General features: G+C 51.9%; 1 protein-coding gene across 3 annotated transcripts in view; it reads left to right on the top strand.

Annotated features, from left to right (window-relative positions):
* lama3 (laminin, alpha 3) overlaps positions 1-19,053 on the top strand; it is an 858,151-nt gene that overhangs the window by 272,392 nt on the left and 566,706 nt on the right. The window lies entirely within an intron of this gene.

The following is a 19,053-nucleotide window of genomic DNA, read 5'->3' as shown; positions in this document are numbered from 1 at the left end:
CTCCTCACTCTCTTTTCACAGTACTGAGTCACACTGGGGTTCCTCACTCTCTGATCACAGTACTGAGTCACACTGGGGTTCCTCACTCTCTGATCACAGTACTGAGTCACACTGGGGTTCCTCACTCTCTGATCTCAGTACTGAGTCACACTGGGACTCCTCACTCTCTGATCACAGTACTGAGTCACACTGGGACTCCTCACTGTCTGATCACAGTACTGAGTCACACTGTGGTTCCTCACTCTCTGAGCACAGTACTGAGTCACACTGGGACTCCTCACTCTCTGATCACAGTACTGAGTCACACTGGGACTCCTCACGCTCTGATCACAGTACTGAGCCACACTGGGACTCCTCACTCTCTGATCACAGCACTGAGTCACACTGGGACTCCTCACTCTCTGATCACAGTACTGAGCCACACTGGGACTCCTCACTCTCTGATCACAGCACTGAGTCACACTGGGACTCCTCACTCTCTGATCACAGCACTGAGTCGCACTGGGACTCCTCATTCTCCGATCACAGCACTGAGTCACACTGGGACTCCTCACTCTCTGATCACAGTACTGAGTCACACTGGGCCTCCTCACTCTCTGACCACAGCACTGAGTCACACTGGGACTCCTCACTCTCTGATCACAGTACTGAGCCACACTGGGACTCCTCACTCTCTGATCACAGTACTGAGTCACACTGTGAGTCCTCACTCTCTGATCACAGTACTGAGTCACACTGGGACTCCTCACTCTCTGATCACAGTACTGAGTCACACTGGGACTCCTCACTCTCTGATCACAGTACTGAGTCCCACTGGGACTCCTCACTCTCTGATCACAGTACTGAGTCACACTGGGACTCTCACTCTCTTTTCACAGTACTGAGTCACACTGGGGTTCCTCACTCTCTGATCACAGTACTGAGTCACACTGGGACTCCTCACTCTCTGATCACAGTACTGAGTCACACTAGGGTTCCTCACTCTCTGATCACAGTACTGAGTCACACTGGGGTTCCTCACTCTCTGATCACAGTACTGAGTCACACTGGGGTTCCTCACTCTCTGATCTCAGTACTGAGTCACACTGGGACTCCTCACTCTCTGATCACAGTACTGAGCCACACTGGGACTCCTCACTCTCTGATCACAGTACTGAGTCACACTGGGGTTCCTCACTCTCTGATCTCAGTACTGAGTCACACTGGGACTCCTCACTCTCTGATGACAGTACTGAGTCCCACTGGGACTCCTCACTCTCTGATCATAGTACTGATTCACACTGGGACTCTCACTCTCTGATCACAGTACTGAGTCACACTGGGACTCCTCACTCTCTGAGCACAGTACTGAGTCACACTGGGACTCCTCACTCTCTGATCACAGTACTGAGCCACACTGGGACTCCTCACTCTCTGATCACAGTACTGAGCCACACTGGGACTCCTCACTCTCTGATCATAGTCCTGAGACACACTGGGACTCCTCACTCTCTGATCACAGTACTGAGTCACACTGGGACTCCTCACTCTCTGATCACAGTACTGAGTCACACTGGGGTTCCTCACTCTCTGATCACAGTACTGAGTCACACTGGGGTTCCTCACTCTCTGATCACAGTACTGAGTCACACTGGGGTTCTTCACTCTCTGATCTCAGTACTGAGTCACACTGGGACTCCTCACTCTCTGATCACAGTACTGAGCCACACTGGGGTTCCTCACTCTCTGATCTCAGTACTGAGTCACACTGGGACTCCTCACTCTCTGATCACAGTACTGAGTCACACTGGGGACTCCTCACTCTCTGATCACAGTACTGAGACACACTGGGACTCCTCACTCTCTGATGACAGCACTGAGTCACACTGGGACTCCTCACTCTCTGATGACAGCACTGAGTCACACTGGGGTTCCTCACTCTCTGATCACAGTACTGAGACACACTGGGACTCCTCACTCTCTGATCACAGTACTGAGTCACACTGAGACTCCTCACTCTCTGATCACAGTACTGAGACACACTGGGACTCCTCACTCTCTGATCACAGTACTGAGACACACTGGGACTCCTCACTCTCTGATCACAGTACTGAGTCACACTGAGACTCCTCACTCTCTGATCACAGTACTGAGACACACTGGGACTCCTCACTCTCTGATCACAGTACTGAGACACACTGGGACTCCTCACTCTCTGATCACAGTACTGAGTCACACTGAGACTCCTCTCTCTCTGATCACAGTACTAAGACACACTGGGACTCCTCACTCTCTGATCACCGTACTGAGTCACACTGAGACTCCTCACTCTCTGATCACAGTACTGAGTCACACTGGGGACTCCTCACTCTCTGATCACAGTACTGAGACACACTGGGACTCCTCACTCTCTGATCACAGTACTGAGACACACTGGGACTCCTCACTCTCTGATCACAGTACTGAGTCACACTGAGACTCCTCACTCTCTGATCACAGTACTGAGACACACTGGGACTCCTCACTCTCTGATCACAGTACTGAATCACACTGGGACTCTTCACTCTCTGATCACAGAACTGAGCCACACTGGGACTCCTCGCTCTCTGACCACAGCACTGAGTCACCCTGGACTCCTCACTCTCTGATCACAGTACTGAGTCACACTGGGACTCCTCACTCTCTGATCACAGCACTGAGTCACAGTGGGACTCCTCACTCTCTGACCACAGCACTGAGTCACACTGGGACTCCTCACTCTCTGATCACAGTACTGAGTCACACAGGAACTCCTCAATCTCTGATCACAGTACTGAGTCACACTGGGACTCCTCACTCTCTGATCACAGCACTGAGTCACACTGGGGTTCCTCACTCTCTGATCACAGTACTGAGTCACACTGGGACTCCTCACTGTCTGATCACAGTACTGAGTCACACTGTGGTTCCTCACTCTCTGAGCACAGTACTGAGTCACACTGGGACTCCTCACTCTCTGATCACAGTACTGAGTCACACTGGGGTTCCTCACTCTCTGATCTCAGTACTGAGTCACACTGGGACTCCTCACTCTCTGATCACAGTACTGAGCCACACTGGGGTTCCTCACTCTCTGATCTCAGTACTGAGTCACACTGGGACTCCTCACTCTCTGATCACAGTACTGAGTCACACTGGGGACTCCTCACTCTCTGATCACAGTACTGAGACACACTGGGACTCCTCACTCTCTGATGACAGCACTGAGTCACACTGGGACTCCTCACTCTCTGATGACAGCACTGAGTCACACTGGGGTTCCTCACTCTCTGATCACAGTACTGAGTCACACTGGGGACTCCTCACTCTCTGATCACAGTACTGAGACACACTGGGACTCCTCACTCTCTGATCACAGTACTGAGTCCCACTGGGACTCCTCACTCTCTGATCACAGTACTGAGACACACTGGGACTCCTCACTCTCTGATCACAGTACTGAGTCACACTGAGACTCCTCACTCTCTGATCACAGTACTGAGTCACACTGGGGTTCCTCACTCTCTGATCATAGTCCTGAGACACACTGGGACTCCTCACTCTCTGATCACAGTACTGAGTCACACTGGGACTCCTCACTCTCTGATCACAGTACTGAGTCACACTGGGGTTCCTCACTCTCTGATCACAGTACTGAGTCACACTGGGGTTCCTCACTCTCTGATCACAGTACTGAGTCACACTGGGGTTCTTCACTCTCTGATCTCAGTACTGAGTCACACTGGGACTCCTCACTCTCTGATCACAGTACTGAGCCACACTGGGGTTCCTCACTCTCTGATCTCAGTACTGAGTCACACTGGGACTCCTCACTCTCTGATCACAGTACTGAGTCACACTGGGGACTCCTCACTCTCTGATCACAGTACTGAGACACACTGGGACTCCTCACTCTCTGATGACAGCACTGAGTCACACTGGGACTCCTCACTCTCTGATGACAGCACTGAGTCACACTGGGGTTCCTCACTCTCTGATCACAGTACTGAGACACACTGGGACTCCTCACTCTCTGATCACAGTACTGAGTCACACTGAGACTCCTCACTCTCTGATCACAGTACTGAGACACACTGGGACTCCTCACTCTCTGATCACAGTACTGAGACACACTGGGACTCCTCACTCTCTGATCACAGTACTGAGTCACACTGAGACTCCTCACTCTCTGATCACAGTACTGAGACACACTGGGACTCCTCACTCTCTGATCACAGTACTGAGACACACTGGGACTCCTCACTCTCTGATCACAGTACTGAGTCACACTGAGACTCCTCTCTCTCTGATCACAGTACTAAGACACACTGGGACTCCTCACTCTCTGATCACCGTACTGAGTCACACTGAGACTCCTCACTCTCTGATCACAGTACTGAGTCACACTGGGGACTCCTCACTCTCTGATCACAGTACTGAGACACACTGGGACTCCTCACTCTCTGATCACAGTACTGAGACACACTGGGACTCCTCACTCTCTGATCACAGTACTGAGTCACACTGAGACTCCTCACTCTCTGATCACAGTACTGAGACACACTGGGACTCCTCACTCTCTGATCACAGTACTGAATCACACTGGGACTCTTCACTCTCTGATCACAGAACTGAGCCACACTGGGACTCCTCGCTCTCTGACCACAGCACTGAGTCACCCTGGACTCCTCACTCTCTGATCACAGTACTGAGTCACACTGGGACTCCTCACTCTCTGATCACAGCACTGAGTCACAGTGGGACTCCTCACTCTCTGACCACAGCACTGAGTCACACTGGGACTCCTCACTCTCTGATCACAGTACTGAGTCACACAGGAACTCCTCAATCTCTGATCACAGTACTGAGTCACACTGGGACTCCTCACTCTCTGATCACAGCACTGAGTCACACTGGGGTTCCTCACTCTCTGATCACAGTACTGAGTCACACTGGGACTCCTCACTGTCTGATCACAGTACTGAGTCACACTGTGGTTCCTCACTCTCTGAGCACAGTACTGAGTCACACTGGGACTCCTCACTCTCTGATCACAGTACTGAGTCACACTGGGGTTCCTCACTCTCTGATCTCAGTACTGAGTCACACTGGGACTCCTCACTCTCTGATCACAGTACTGAGCCACACTGGGGTTCCTCACTCTCTGATCTCAGTACTGAGTCACACTGGGACTCCTCACTCTCTGATCACAGTACTGAGTCACACTGGGGACTCCTCACTCTCTGATCACAGTACTGAGACACACTGGGACTCCTCACTCTCTGATGACAGCACTGAGTCACACTGGGACTCCTCACTCTCTGATGACAGCACTGAGTCACACTGGGGTTCCTCACTCTCTGATCACAGTACTGAGTCACACTGGGGACTCCTCACTCTCTGATCACAGTACTGAGACACACTGGGACTCCTCACTCTCTGATCACAGTACTGAGTCCCACTGGGACTCCTCACTCTCTGATCACAGTACTGAGACACACTGGGACTCCTCACTCTCTGATCACAGTACTGAGTCACACTGAGACTCCTCACTCTCTGATCACAGTACTGAGTCACACTGGGGTTCCTCACTCTCTGATCACAGTACTGAGTCACACTGGGACTCCTCACTGTCTGATCACAGTACTGAGTCACACTGGGACTCCTCACTCTCTGATCACAGCACTGAGTCACACTGGGACTCCTCACTCTCTGACCACAGCACTGAGTCACACTGGGACTCCTCACTCTCTGATCACAGTACTGAGCCACACTGGGACTCCTCACTCTCTGATCACAGTACTGAGTCACACTGGGACTCCTCACTCTCTGATCACAGCACTGAGTCACACTGGGACTCCTCACTCTCTGATCACAGTACTGAGTCACACTGGGACTCCTCACTCTCTGATCACAGTACTGAGTCACACTGGGACTCCTCACTCTCTGATCACAGTACTGAGTCACACTGGGACTCCTCACTCTCTGATCACAGCACTAAGTCACAGTGGGACTCCTCACTCTCTGACCACAGCACTGAGTCACTCTGGGACTCCTCAATCTCTGATCACAGTACTGAGTCACACTGGGACTCCTCACTCTCTGATCACAGCACTGAGTCACACTGTGGTTCCTCACTCTCTGAGCACAGTACTGAGTCACACTGGGACTCCTCACTCTCTGATCACAGTACTGAGTCACACTGGGGTTCCTCACTCTCTGATCACAGTACTGAGTCACACTGGGACTCCTCACTGTCTGATCACAGTACTGAGTCACACTGTGGTTCCTCACTCTCTGAGCACAGTACTGAGTCACACTGGGACTTCTCACTCTCTGATCACAGTACTGAGTCACACTGGGACTCCTCACGCTCTGATCACAGTACTGAGCCACACTGGGACTCTTCACTCTCTGATCACAGCACTGAGTCACACTGGGACTCCTCACTCTCTGATCACAGTACTGAGTCACACTGGGACTCCTCACTCTCTGATCACAGTACTGAGCCACACTGGGACTCCTCACTCTCTGATGACAGCACTGAGTCACACTGGGGTTCCTCACTCTCTGATCTCAGTACTGAGTCACACTGGGACTCCTCACTCTCTGATCACAGCACTGAGTCACACTGGGACTCCTCACTCTCTGACCACAGCACTGAGTCACACTGGGACTCCTCACTCTCTGATCACAGTACTGAGCCACACTGGGACTCCTCACTCTCTGATCACAGTACTGAGTCACACTGGGACTCCTCACTCTCTGATCACAGCACTGAGTCACACTGGGACTCCTCACTCTCTGATCACAGTACTGAGTCACACTGGGACTCCTCACTCTCTGATCACAGTACTGAGTCACACTGGGACTCCTCACTCTCTGATCACAGTACTGAGTCACACTGGGACTCCTCACTCTCTGATCACAGCACTAAGTCACAGTGGGACTCCTCACTCTCTGACCACAGCACTGAGTCACACTGGGACTCCTCAATCTCTGATCACAGTACTGAGTCACACTGGGACTCCTCACTCTCTGATCACAGCACTGAGTCACACTGTGGTTCCTCACTCTCTGAGCACAGTACTGAGTCACACTGGGACTCCTCACTCTCTGATCACAGTACTGAGTCACACTGGGGTTCCTCACTCTCTGATCACAGTACTGAGTCACACTGGGACTCCTCACTGTCTGATCACAGTACTGAGTCACACTGTGGTTCCTCACTCTCTGAGCACAGTACTGAGTCACACTGGGACTTCTCACTCTCTGATCACAGTACTGAGTCACACTGGGACTCCTCACGCTCTGATCACAGTACTGAGCCACACTGGGACTCCTCACTCTCTGATCACAGCACTGAGTCACACTGGGACTCCTCACTCTCTGATCACAGTACTGAGTCACACTGGGACTCCTCACTCTCTGATCACAGTACTGAGCCACACTGGGACTCCTCACTCTCTGATCACAGCACTGAGTCACACTGGGACTCCTCACTCTCTGATCACAGCACTGAGTCGCACTGGGACTCCTCATTCTCCGATCACAGCACTGAGTCACACTGGGACTCCTCACTCTCTGATCACAGTACTGAGTCACACTGAGACTCCTCACTCTCTGACCACAGCACTGAGTCACACTGGGACTCCTCACTCTCTGATCACAGTACTGAGCCACACTGGGACTCCTCACTCTCTGATCACAGTACTGAGTCACACTGTGAGTCCTCACTCTCTGATCACAGTACTGAGTCACACTGGGACTCCTCACTCTCTGATCACAGTACTGAGTCACACTTGGGTTCCTCACTCTCTGATCACAGTACTGAGTCACACTGGGGTTCCTCACTCTCTGATCTCAGTACTGAGTCACACTGGGACTCCTCACTCTCTGATCACAGTACTGAGCCACACTGGGACTCCTCACTCTCTGATCACAGTACTGAGTCACACTGGGGTTCCTCACTCTCGGATCTCAGTACTGAGTCACACTGGGACTCCTCACTCTCTGATCACAGTACTGAGTCACACTGGGGACTCCTCACTCTCTGATCACAGTACTGAGACACACTGGGACTCCTGACTCTCTGATGACAGCACTGAGTCACACTGGGACTCCTCACTCTCTGATGACAGCACTGAGTCACACTGGGGTTCCTCACTCTCTGATCTCAGTACTGAGTCACACTGGGACTCCTCACTCTCTGATCACAGTACTGAGTCACACTGGGGACTCCTCACTCTCTGATCACAGTACTGAGACACACTGGGACTCCTCACTCTCTGATCACAGTACTGAGACACACTGGGACTCCTCACTCTCTGATCACAGTACTGAGACACACTGGGACTCCTCACTCTCTGATCACAGTACTGAGTCACACTGAGACTCCTCACTCTCTGATCACAGTACTGAGACACACTGCGACTCCTCACTCTCTGATCACAGTACTGAGTCCCACTGGGACTCCTCACTCTCTGATCACAGTACTGATTCACACTGGGACTCTCACTCTCTGATCACAGTACTGAGTCACACTGGGACTCCTCACTCTCTGATCACAGTACTGAGCCACACTGGGACTCCTCACTCTCTGATCATAGTCCTGAGACACACTGGGACTCCTCACTCTGTGATCACAGCACTGAGTCACACTGGGACTCTCACTCTCTGATCACAGTACTGAGTCACACTGGGGTTCCTCACTCTCTGATCACAGTACTGAGTCACACTGGGACTCCTCACTCTCTGATCACAGTACTGAGTCACACTGGGGTTCCTCACTCTCTGATCACAGTACTGAGTCACACTGGGGTTCCTCACTCTCTGATCACAGTACTGAGTCACACTGGGGTTCCTCACTCTCTGATCTCAATACTGAGTCACACTGGGACTCCTCACTCTCTGATCACAGCACTGAGCCACACTGGGACTCCTCACTCTCTGATCACAGTACTGAGCCACACTGGGGTTCCTCACTCTCTGATCTCAGTACTGAGTCACACTGGGACTCCTCACTCTCTGATCACAGTACTGAGTCACACTGGGGACTCCTCACTCTCTGATCACAGTACTGAGACACACTGGGACTCCTCACTCTCTGATGACAGCACTGAGTCACACTGGGACTCCTCACTCTCTGATGACAGCACTGAGTCACACTGGGGTTCCTCACTCTCTGATCACAGTACTGAGTCACACTGGGGACTCCTCACTCTCTGATCACAGTACTGAGACACACTGGGACACCTCACTCTCTGATCACAGTACTGAGTCACACTAGGGACTCCTCACTCTCTGATCACAGTACTGAGACACACTGGGACTCCTCACTCTCTGATCACAGTACTGAGACACACTGGGACTCCTCACTCTCTGATCACAGTACTGAGTCACACTGAGACTCCTCACTCTCTGATCACAGTACTGAGACACACTGGGACTCCTCACTCTCTGATCACAGTACTGAGACACACTGGGACTCCTCACTCTCAGATCACAGTACTGAGTCACACTGAGACTCCTCACTCTCTGATCACAGTACTGAGACACACTGGGACTCCTCACTCTCTGATCACAGTACTGAGTCACACTGAGACTCCTCACTCTCTGATCACAGTACTGAGTCACACTGGGGTTCCTCACTCTCTGATCACAGTACTGAGTCACACTGGGACTCCTCACTGTCTGATCACAGTACTGAGTCACACTGTGGTTCCTCACTCTCTGAGCACAGTACTGAGTCACACTGGGACTCCTCACTCTCTGATCACAGTACTGAGTCACACTGGGACTCCTCACGCTCTGATCACAGTACTGAGCCACACTGGGACTCCTCACTCTCTGATCACAGCACTGAGTCACACTGGGACTCCTCACTCTCTGATCACAGTACTGAGTCACACTGGGACTCCTCACTCTCTGATCACAGTACTGAGTCACACTGGGACTCCTCACTCTCTGATCACAGCACTGAGTCACACTGGGACTCCTCACTCTCTGACCACAGCACTGAGTCACACTGGGACTCCTCACTCTCTGATCACAGTACTGAGCCACACTGGGACTCCTCACTCTCTGATCACAGTACTGAGTCACACTGGGACTCCTCACTCTCTGATCACAGCACTGAGTCACACTGGGACTCCTCACTCTCTGATCACAGTACTGAGTCACACTGGGACTCCTCACTCTCTGATCACAGTACTGAGTCACACTGGGACTCCTCACTCTCTGATCACAGTACTGAGTCACACTGGGACTCCTCACTCTCTGATCACAGCACTAAGTCACAGTGGGACTCCTCACTCTCTGACCACAGCACTGAGTCACACTGGGACTCCTCAATCTCTGATCACAGTACTGAGTCACACTGGGACTCCTCACTCTCTGATCACAGCACTGAGTCACACTGTGGTTCCTCACTCTCTGAGCACAGTACTGAGTCACACTGGGACTCCTCACTCTCTGATCACAGTACTGAGTCACACTGGGGTTCCTCACTCTCTGATCACAGTACTGAGACACACTGGGACTCCTCACTCTCTGATCACAGTACTGAGTCACACTGAGACTCCTCACTCTCTGATCACAGTACTAAGACACACTGGGACTCCTCACTCTCTGATCACAGTACTGAGTCACACTGAGACTCCTCACTCTCTGATCACAGTACTGAGTCACACTGGGGTTCCTCACTCTCTGATCACAGCACTGAGTCACACTGGGACTCCTCACTCTCTGATGACAGCACTGAGTCACACTGGTGTTCCTCACTCTCTGATCACAGTACTGAGTCACACTGGGGACTCCTCACTCTCTGATCACAGTACTGAGACACACTGGGACACCTCACTCTCTGATCACAGTACTGAGTCACACTAGGGACTCCTCACTCTCTGATCACAGTACTGAGACACACTGGGACTCCTCACTCTCTGATCACAGTACTGAGACACACTGGGACTCCTCACTCTCTGATCACAGTACTGAGTCACACTGAGACTCCTCACTCTCTGATCACAGTACTGAGACACACTGGGACTCCTCACTCTCTGATCACAGTACTGAGACACACTGGGACTCCTCACTCTCAGATCACAGTACTGAGTCACACTGAGACTCCTCACTCTCTGATCACAGTACTGAGACACACTGGGACTCCTCACTCTCTGATCACAGTACTGAGTCACACTGAGACTCCTCACTCTCTGATCACAGTACTGAGTCACACTGGGGTTCCTCACTCTCTGATCACAGTACTGAGTCACACTGGGACTCCTCACTGTCTGATCACAGTACTGAGTCACACTGTGGTTCCTCACTCTCTGAGCACAGTACTGAGTCACACTGGGACTCCTCACTCTCTGATCACAGTACTGAGTCACACTGGGACTCCTCACGCTCTGATCACAGTACTGAGCCACACTGGGACTCCTCACTCTCTGATCACAGCACTGAGTCACACTGGGACTCCTCACTCTCTGATCACAGTACTGAGTCACACTGGGACTCCTCACTCTCTGATCACAGTACTGAGTCACACTGGGACTCCTCACTCTCTGATCACAGCACTGAGTCACACTGGGACTCCTCACTCTCTGACCACAGCACTGAGTCACACTGGGACTCCTCACTCTCTGATCACAGCACTGAGCCACACTGGGACTCCTCACTCTCTGATCACAGTACTGAGTCACACTGGGACTCCTCACTCTCTGATCACAGCACTGAGTCACACTGGGACTCCTCACTCTCTGATCACAGTACTGAGTCACACTGGGACTCCTCACTCTCTGATCACAGTACTGAGTCACACTGGGACTCCTCACTCTCTGATCACAGTACTGAGTCACACTGGGACTCCTCACTCTCTGATCACAGCACTAAGTCACAGTGGGACTCCTCACTCTCTGACCACAGCACTGAGTCACACTGGGACTCCTCAATCTCTGATCACAGTACTGAGTCACACTGGGACTCCTCACTCTCTGATCACAGCACTGAGTCACACTGTGGTTCCTCACTCTCTGAGCACAGTACTGAGTCACACTGGGACTCCTCACTCTCTGATCACAGTACTGAGTCACACTGGGGTTCCTCACTCTCTGATCACAGTACTGAGTCACACTGGGACTCCTCACTGTCTGATCACAGTACTGAGTCACACTGTGGTTCCTCACTCTCTGAGCACAGTACTGAGTCACACTGGGACTCCTCACTCTCTGATCACAGTACTGAGTCACACTGGGACTCCTCACGCTCTGATCACAGTACTGAGCCACACTGGGACTCCTCACTCTCTGATCACAGCACTGAGTCACACTGGGACTCCTCACTCTCTGATCACAGTACTGAGTCACACTGGGACTCCTCACTCTCTGATCACAGTACTGAGCCACACTGGGACTCCTCACTCTCTGATCACAGCACTGAGTCACACTGGGACTCCTCACTCTCTGATCACAGCACTGAGTCGCACTGGGACTCCTCATTCTCCTATCACAGCACTGAGTCACACTGGGACTCCTCACTCTCTGATCACAGTACTGAGTCACACTGGGCCTCCTCACTCTCTGACCACAGCACTGAGTCACACTGGGACTCCTCACTCTCTGATCACAGTACTGAGTCACACAGGAACTCCTCAATCTCTGATCACAGTACTGAGTCACACTGGGACTCCTCACTCTCTGATCACAGCACTGAGTCACACTGGGGTTCCTCACTCTCTGATCACAGTACTGAGTCACACTGGGACTCCTCACTGTCTGATCACAGTACTGAGTCACACTGTGGTTCCTCACTCTCTGAGCACAGTACTGAGTCACACTGGGACTCCTCACTCTCTGATCACAGTACTGAGTCACACTGGGGTTCCTCACTCTCTGATCTCAGTACTGAGTCACACTGGGACTCCTCACTCTCTGATCACAGTACTGAGCCACACTGGGGTTCCTCACTCTCTGATCTCAGTACTGAGTCACACTGGGACTCCTCACTCTCTGATCACAGTACTGAGTCACACTGGGGACTCCTCACTCTCTGATCACAGTACTGAGACACACTGGGACTCCTCACTCTCTGATGACAGCACTGAGTCACACTGGGACTCCTCACTCTCTGATGACAGCACTGAGTCACACTGGGGTTCCTCACTCTCTGATCACAGTACTGAGTCACACTGGGGACTCCTCACTCTCTGATCACAGTACTGAGACACACTGGGACTCCTCACTCTCTGATCACAGTACTGAGTCCCACTGGGACTCCTCACTCTCTGATCACAGTACTGAGACACACTGGGACTCCTCACTCTCTGATCACAGTACTGAGTCACACTGAGACTCCTCACTCTCTGATCACAGTACTGAGTCACACTGGGGTTCCTCACTCTCTGATCACAGTACTGAGTCACACTGGGACTCCTCACTGTCTGATCACAGTACTGAGTCACACTGGGACTCCTCACTCTCTGATCACAGCACTGAGTCACACTGGGACTCCTCACTCTCTGACCACAGCACTGAGTCACACTGGGACTCCTCACTCTCTGATCACAGTACTGAGCCACACTGGGACTCCTCACTCTCTGATCACAGTACTGAGTCACACTGGGACTCCTCACTCTCTGATCACAGCACTGAGTCACACTGGGACTCCTCACTCTCTGATCACAGTACTGAGTCACACTGGGACTCCTCACTCTCTGATCACAGTACTGAGTCACACTGGGACTCCTCACTCTCTGATCACAGTACTGAGTCACACTGGGACTCCTCACTCTCTGATCACAGCACTAAGTCACAGTGGGACTCCTCACTCTCTGACCACAGCACTGAGTCACTCTGGGACTCCTCAATCTCTGATCACAGTACTGAGTCACACTGGGACTCCTCACTCTCTGATCACAGCACTGAGTCACACTGTGGTTCCTCACTCTCTGAGCACAGTACTGAGTCACACTGGGACTCCTCACTCTCTGATCACAGTACTGAGTCACACTGGGGTTCCTCACTCTCTGATCACAGTACTGAGTCACACTGGGACTCCTCACTGTCTGATCACAGTACTGAGTCACACTGTGGTTCCTCACTCTCTGAGCACAGTACTGAGTCACACTGGGACTTCTCACTCTCTGATCACAGTACTGAGTCACACTGGGACTCCTCACGCTCTGATCACAGTACTGAGCCACACTGGGACTCTTCACTCTCTGATCACAGCACTGAGTCACACTGGGACTCCTCACTCTCTGATCACAGTACTGAGTCACACTGGGACTCCTCACTCTCTGATCACAGTACTGAGCCACACTGGGACTCCTCACTCTCTGATGACAGCACTGAGTCACACTGGGGTTCCTCACTCTCTGATCTCAGTACTGAGTCACACTGGGACTCCTCACTCTCTGATCACAGCACTGAGTCACACTGGGACTCCTCACTCTCTGACCACAGCACTGAGTCACACTGGGACTCCTCACTCTCTGATCACAGTACTGAGCCACACTGGGACTCCTCACTCTCTGATCACAGTACTGAGTCACACTGGGACTCCTCACTCTCTGATCACAGCACTGAGTCACACTGGGACTCCTCACTCTCTGATCACAGTACTGAGTCACACTGGGACTCCTCACTCTCTGATCACAGTACTGAGTCACACTGGGACTCCTCACTCTCTGATCACAGTACTGAGTCACACTGGGACTCCTCACTCTCTGATCACAGCACTAAGTCACAGTGGGACTCCTCACTCTCTGACCACAGCACTGAGTCACACTGGGACTCCTCAATCTCTGATCACAGTACTGAGTCACACTGGGACTCCTCACTCTCTGATCACAGCACTGAGTCACACTGTGGTTCCTCACTCTCTGAGCACAGTACTGAGTCACACTGGGACTCCTCACTCTCTGATCACAGTACTGAGTCACACTGGGGTTCCTCACTCTCTGATCACAGTACTGAGTCACACTGGGACTCCTCACTGTCTGATCACAGTACTGAGTCACACTGTGGTTCCTCACTCTCTGAGCACAGTACTGAGTCACACTGGGACTTCTCACTCTCTGATCACAGTACTGAGTCACACTGGGACTCCTCACGCTCTGATCACAGTACTGAGCCACACTGGGACTCCTCACTCTCTGATCACAGCACTGAGTCACACTGGGACTCCTCACTCTCTGATCACAGTACTGAGTCACACTGGGACTCCTCACTCTCTGATCACAGTACTGAGCCACACTGGGACTCCTCACTCTCTGATCACAGCACTGAGTCACACTGGGACTCCTCACTCTCTGATCACAGCACTGAGTCGCACTGGGACTCCTCATTCTCCGATCACAGCACTGAGTCACACTGGGACTCCTCACTCTCTGATCACAGTACTGAGTCACACTGAGACTCCTCACTCTCTGACCACAGCACTGAGTCACACTGGGACTCCTCACTCTCTGATCACAGTACTGAGCCACACTGGGACTCCTCACTCTCTGATCACAGTACTGAGTCACACTGTGAGTCCTCACTCTCTGATCACAGTACTGAGTCACACTGGGACTCCTCACTCTCTGATCACAGTACTGAGTCACACTTGGGTTCCTCACTCTCTGATCACAGTACTGAGTCACACTGGGGTTCCTCACTCTCTGATCACAGTACTGAGTCACACTGGGGTTCCTCACTCTCTGATCTCAGTACTGAGTCACACTGGGACTCCTCACTCTCTGATCACAGTACTGAGCCACACTGGGACTCCTCACTCTCTGATCACAGTACTGAGTCACACTGGGGTTCCTCACTCTCGGATCTCAGTACTGAGTCACACTGGGACTCCTCACTCTCTGATCACAGTACTGAGTCACACTGGGGACTCCTCACTCTCTGATCACAGTACTGAGACACACTGGGACTCCTGACTCTCTGATGACAGCACTGAGTCACACTGGGACTCCTCACTCTCTGATGACAGCACTGAGTCACACTGGGGTTCCTCACTCTCTGATCTCAGTACTGAGTCACACTGGGACTCCTCACTCTCTGATCACAGTACTGAGTCACACTGGGGACTCCTCACTCTCTGATCACAGTACTGAGACACACTGGGACTCCTCACTCTCTGATCACAGTACTGAGACACACTGGGACTCCTCACTCTCTGATCACAGTACTGAGACACACTGGGACTCCTCACTCTCTGATCACAGTACTGAGTCACACTGAGACTCCTCACTCTCTGATCACAGTACTGAGACACACTGCGACTCCTCACTCTCTGATCACAGTACTGAGTCCCACTGGGACTCCTCACTCTCTGATCACAGTACTGATTCACACTGGGACTCTCACTCTCTGATCACAGTACTGAGTCACACTGGGACTCCTCACTCTCTGATCACAGTACTGAGCCACACTGGGACTCCTCACTCTCTGATCATAGTCCTGAGACACACTGGGACTCCTCACTCTGTGATCACAGCACTGAGTCACACTGGGACTCTCACTCTCTGATCACAGTACTGAGTCACACTGGGGTTCCTCACTCTCTGATCACAGTACTGAGTCACACTGGGACTCCTCACTCTCTGATCACAGTACTGAGTCACACTGGGGTTCCTCACTCTCTGATCACAGTACTGAGTCACACTGGGGTTCCTCACTCTCTGATCACAGTACTGAGTCACACTGGGGTTCCTCACTCTCTGATCTCAATACTGAGTCACACTGGGACTCCTCACTCTCTGATCACAGCACTGAGCCACACTGGGACTCCTCACTCTCTGATCACAGTACTGAGCCACACTGGGGTTCCTCACTCTCTGATCTCAGTACTGAGTCACACTGGGACTCCTCACTCTCTGATCACAGTACTGAGTCACACTGGGGACTCCTCACTCTCTGATCACAGTACTGAGACACACTGGGACTCCTCACTCTCTGATGACAGCACTGAGTCACACTGGGACTCCTCACTCTCTGATGACAGCACTGAGTCACACTGGGGTTCCTCACTCTCTGATCACAGTACTGAGTCACACTGGGGACTCCTCACTCTCTGATCACAGTACTGAGACACACTGGGACACCTCACTCTCTGATCACAGTACTGAGTCACACTAGGGACTCCTCACTCTCTGATCACAGTACTGAGACACACTGGGACTCCTCACTCTCTGATCACAGTACTGAGACACACTGGGACTCCTCACTCTCTGATCACAGTACTGAGTCACACTGAGACTCCTCACTCTCTGATCACAGTACTGAGACACACTGGGACTCCTCACTCTCTGATCACAGTACTGAGACACACTGGGACTCCTCACTCTCAGATCACAGTACTGAGTCACACTGAGACTCCTCACTCTCTGATCACAGTACTGAGACACACTGGGACTCCTCACTCTCTGATCACAGTACTGAGTCACACTGAGACTCCTCACTCTCTGATCACAGTACTGAGTCACACTGGGGTTCCTCACTCTCTGATCACAGTACTGAGTCACACTGGGACTCCTCACTGTCTGATCACAGTACTGAGTCACACTGTGGTTCCTCACTCTCTGAGCACAGTACTGAGTCACACTGGGACTCCTCACTCTCTGATCACAGTACTGAGTCACACTGGGACTCCTCACGCTCTGATCACAGTACTGAGCCACACTGGGACTCCTCACTCTCTGATCACAGCACTGAGTCACACTGGGACTCCTCACTCTCTGATCACAGTACTGAGTCACACTGGGACTCCTCACTCTCTGATCACAGTACTGAGTCACACTGGGACTCCTCACTCTCTGATCACAGCACTGAGTCACACTGGGACTCCTCACTCTCTGACCACAGCACTGAGTCACACTGGGACTCCTCACTCTCTGATCACAGTACTGAGCCACACTGGGACTCCTCACTCTCTGATCACAGTACTGAGTCACACTGGGACTCCTCACTCTCTGATCACAGCACTGAGTCACACTGGGACTCCTCACTCTCTGATCACAGTACTGAGTCACACTGGGACTCCTCACTCTCTGATCACAGTACTGAGTCACACTGGGACTCCTCACTCTCTGATCACAGTACTGAGTCACACTGGGACTCCTCACTCTCTGATCACAGCACTAAGTCACAGTGGGACTCCTCACTCTCTGACCACAGCACTGAGTCACACTGGGACTCCTCAATCTCTGATCACAGTACTGAGTCACACTGGGACTCCTCACTCTCTGATCACAGCACTGAGTCACACTGTGGTTCCTCACTCTCTGAGCACAGTACTGAGTCACACTGGGACTCCTCACTCTCTGATCACAGTACTGAGTCACACTGGGGTTCCTCACTCTCTGATCACAGTACTGAGACACACTGGGACTCCTCACTCTCTGATCACAGTACTGAGTCACACTGAGACTCCTCACTCTCTGATCACAGTACTAAGACACACTGGGACTCCTCACTCTCTGATCACAGTACTGAGTCACACTGAGACTCCTCACTCTCTGATCACAGTACTGAGTCACACTGGGGTTCCTCACTCTCTGATCACAGCACTGAGTCACACTGGGACTCCTCACTCTCTGATGACAGCACTGAGTCACACTGGTGTTCCTCACTCTCTGATCACAGTACTGAGTCACACTGGGGACTCCTCACTCTCTGATCACAGTACTGAGACACACTGGGACACCTCACTCTCTGATCACAGTACTGAGTCACACTAGGGACTCCTCACTCTCTGATCACAGTACTGAGACACACTGGGACTCCTCACTCTCTGATCACAGTACTGAGACACACTGGGACTCCTCACTCTCTGATCACAGTACTGAGTCACACTGAGACTCCTCACTCTCTGATCACAGTACTGAGACACACTGGGACTCCTCACTCTCTGATCACAGTACTGAGACACACTGGGACTCCTCACTCTCAGATCACAGTACTGAGTCACACTGAGACTCCTCACTCTCTGATCACAGTACTGAGACACACTGGGACTCCTCACTCTCTGATCACAGTACTGAGTCACACTGAGACTCCT

Source organism: Scyliorhinus torazame, chromosome 11, assembly GCF_047496885.1.
Source record: "Scyliorhinus torazame isolate Kashiwa2021f chromosome 11, sScyTor2.1, whole genome shotgun sequence".
Lineage (NCBI taxonomy): Eukaryota > Metazoa > Chordata > Chondrichthyes > Carcharhiniformes > Scyliorhinidae > Scyliorhinus > Scyliorhinus torazame.
The sequence above is the reverse complement of the archived record's forward strand: the minus strand, read 5'-3'. Positions and strand labels throughout refer to the sequence as shown.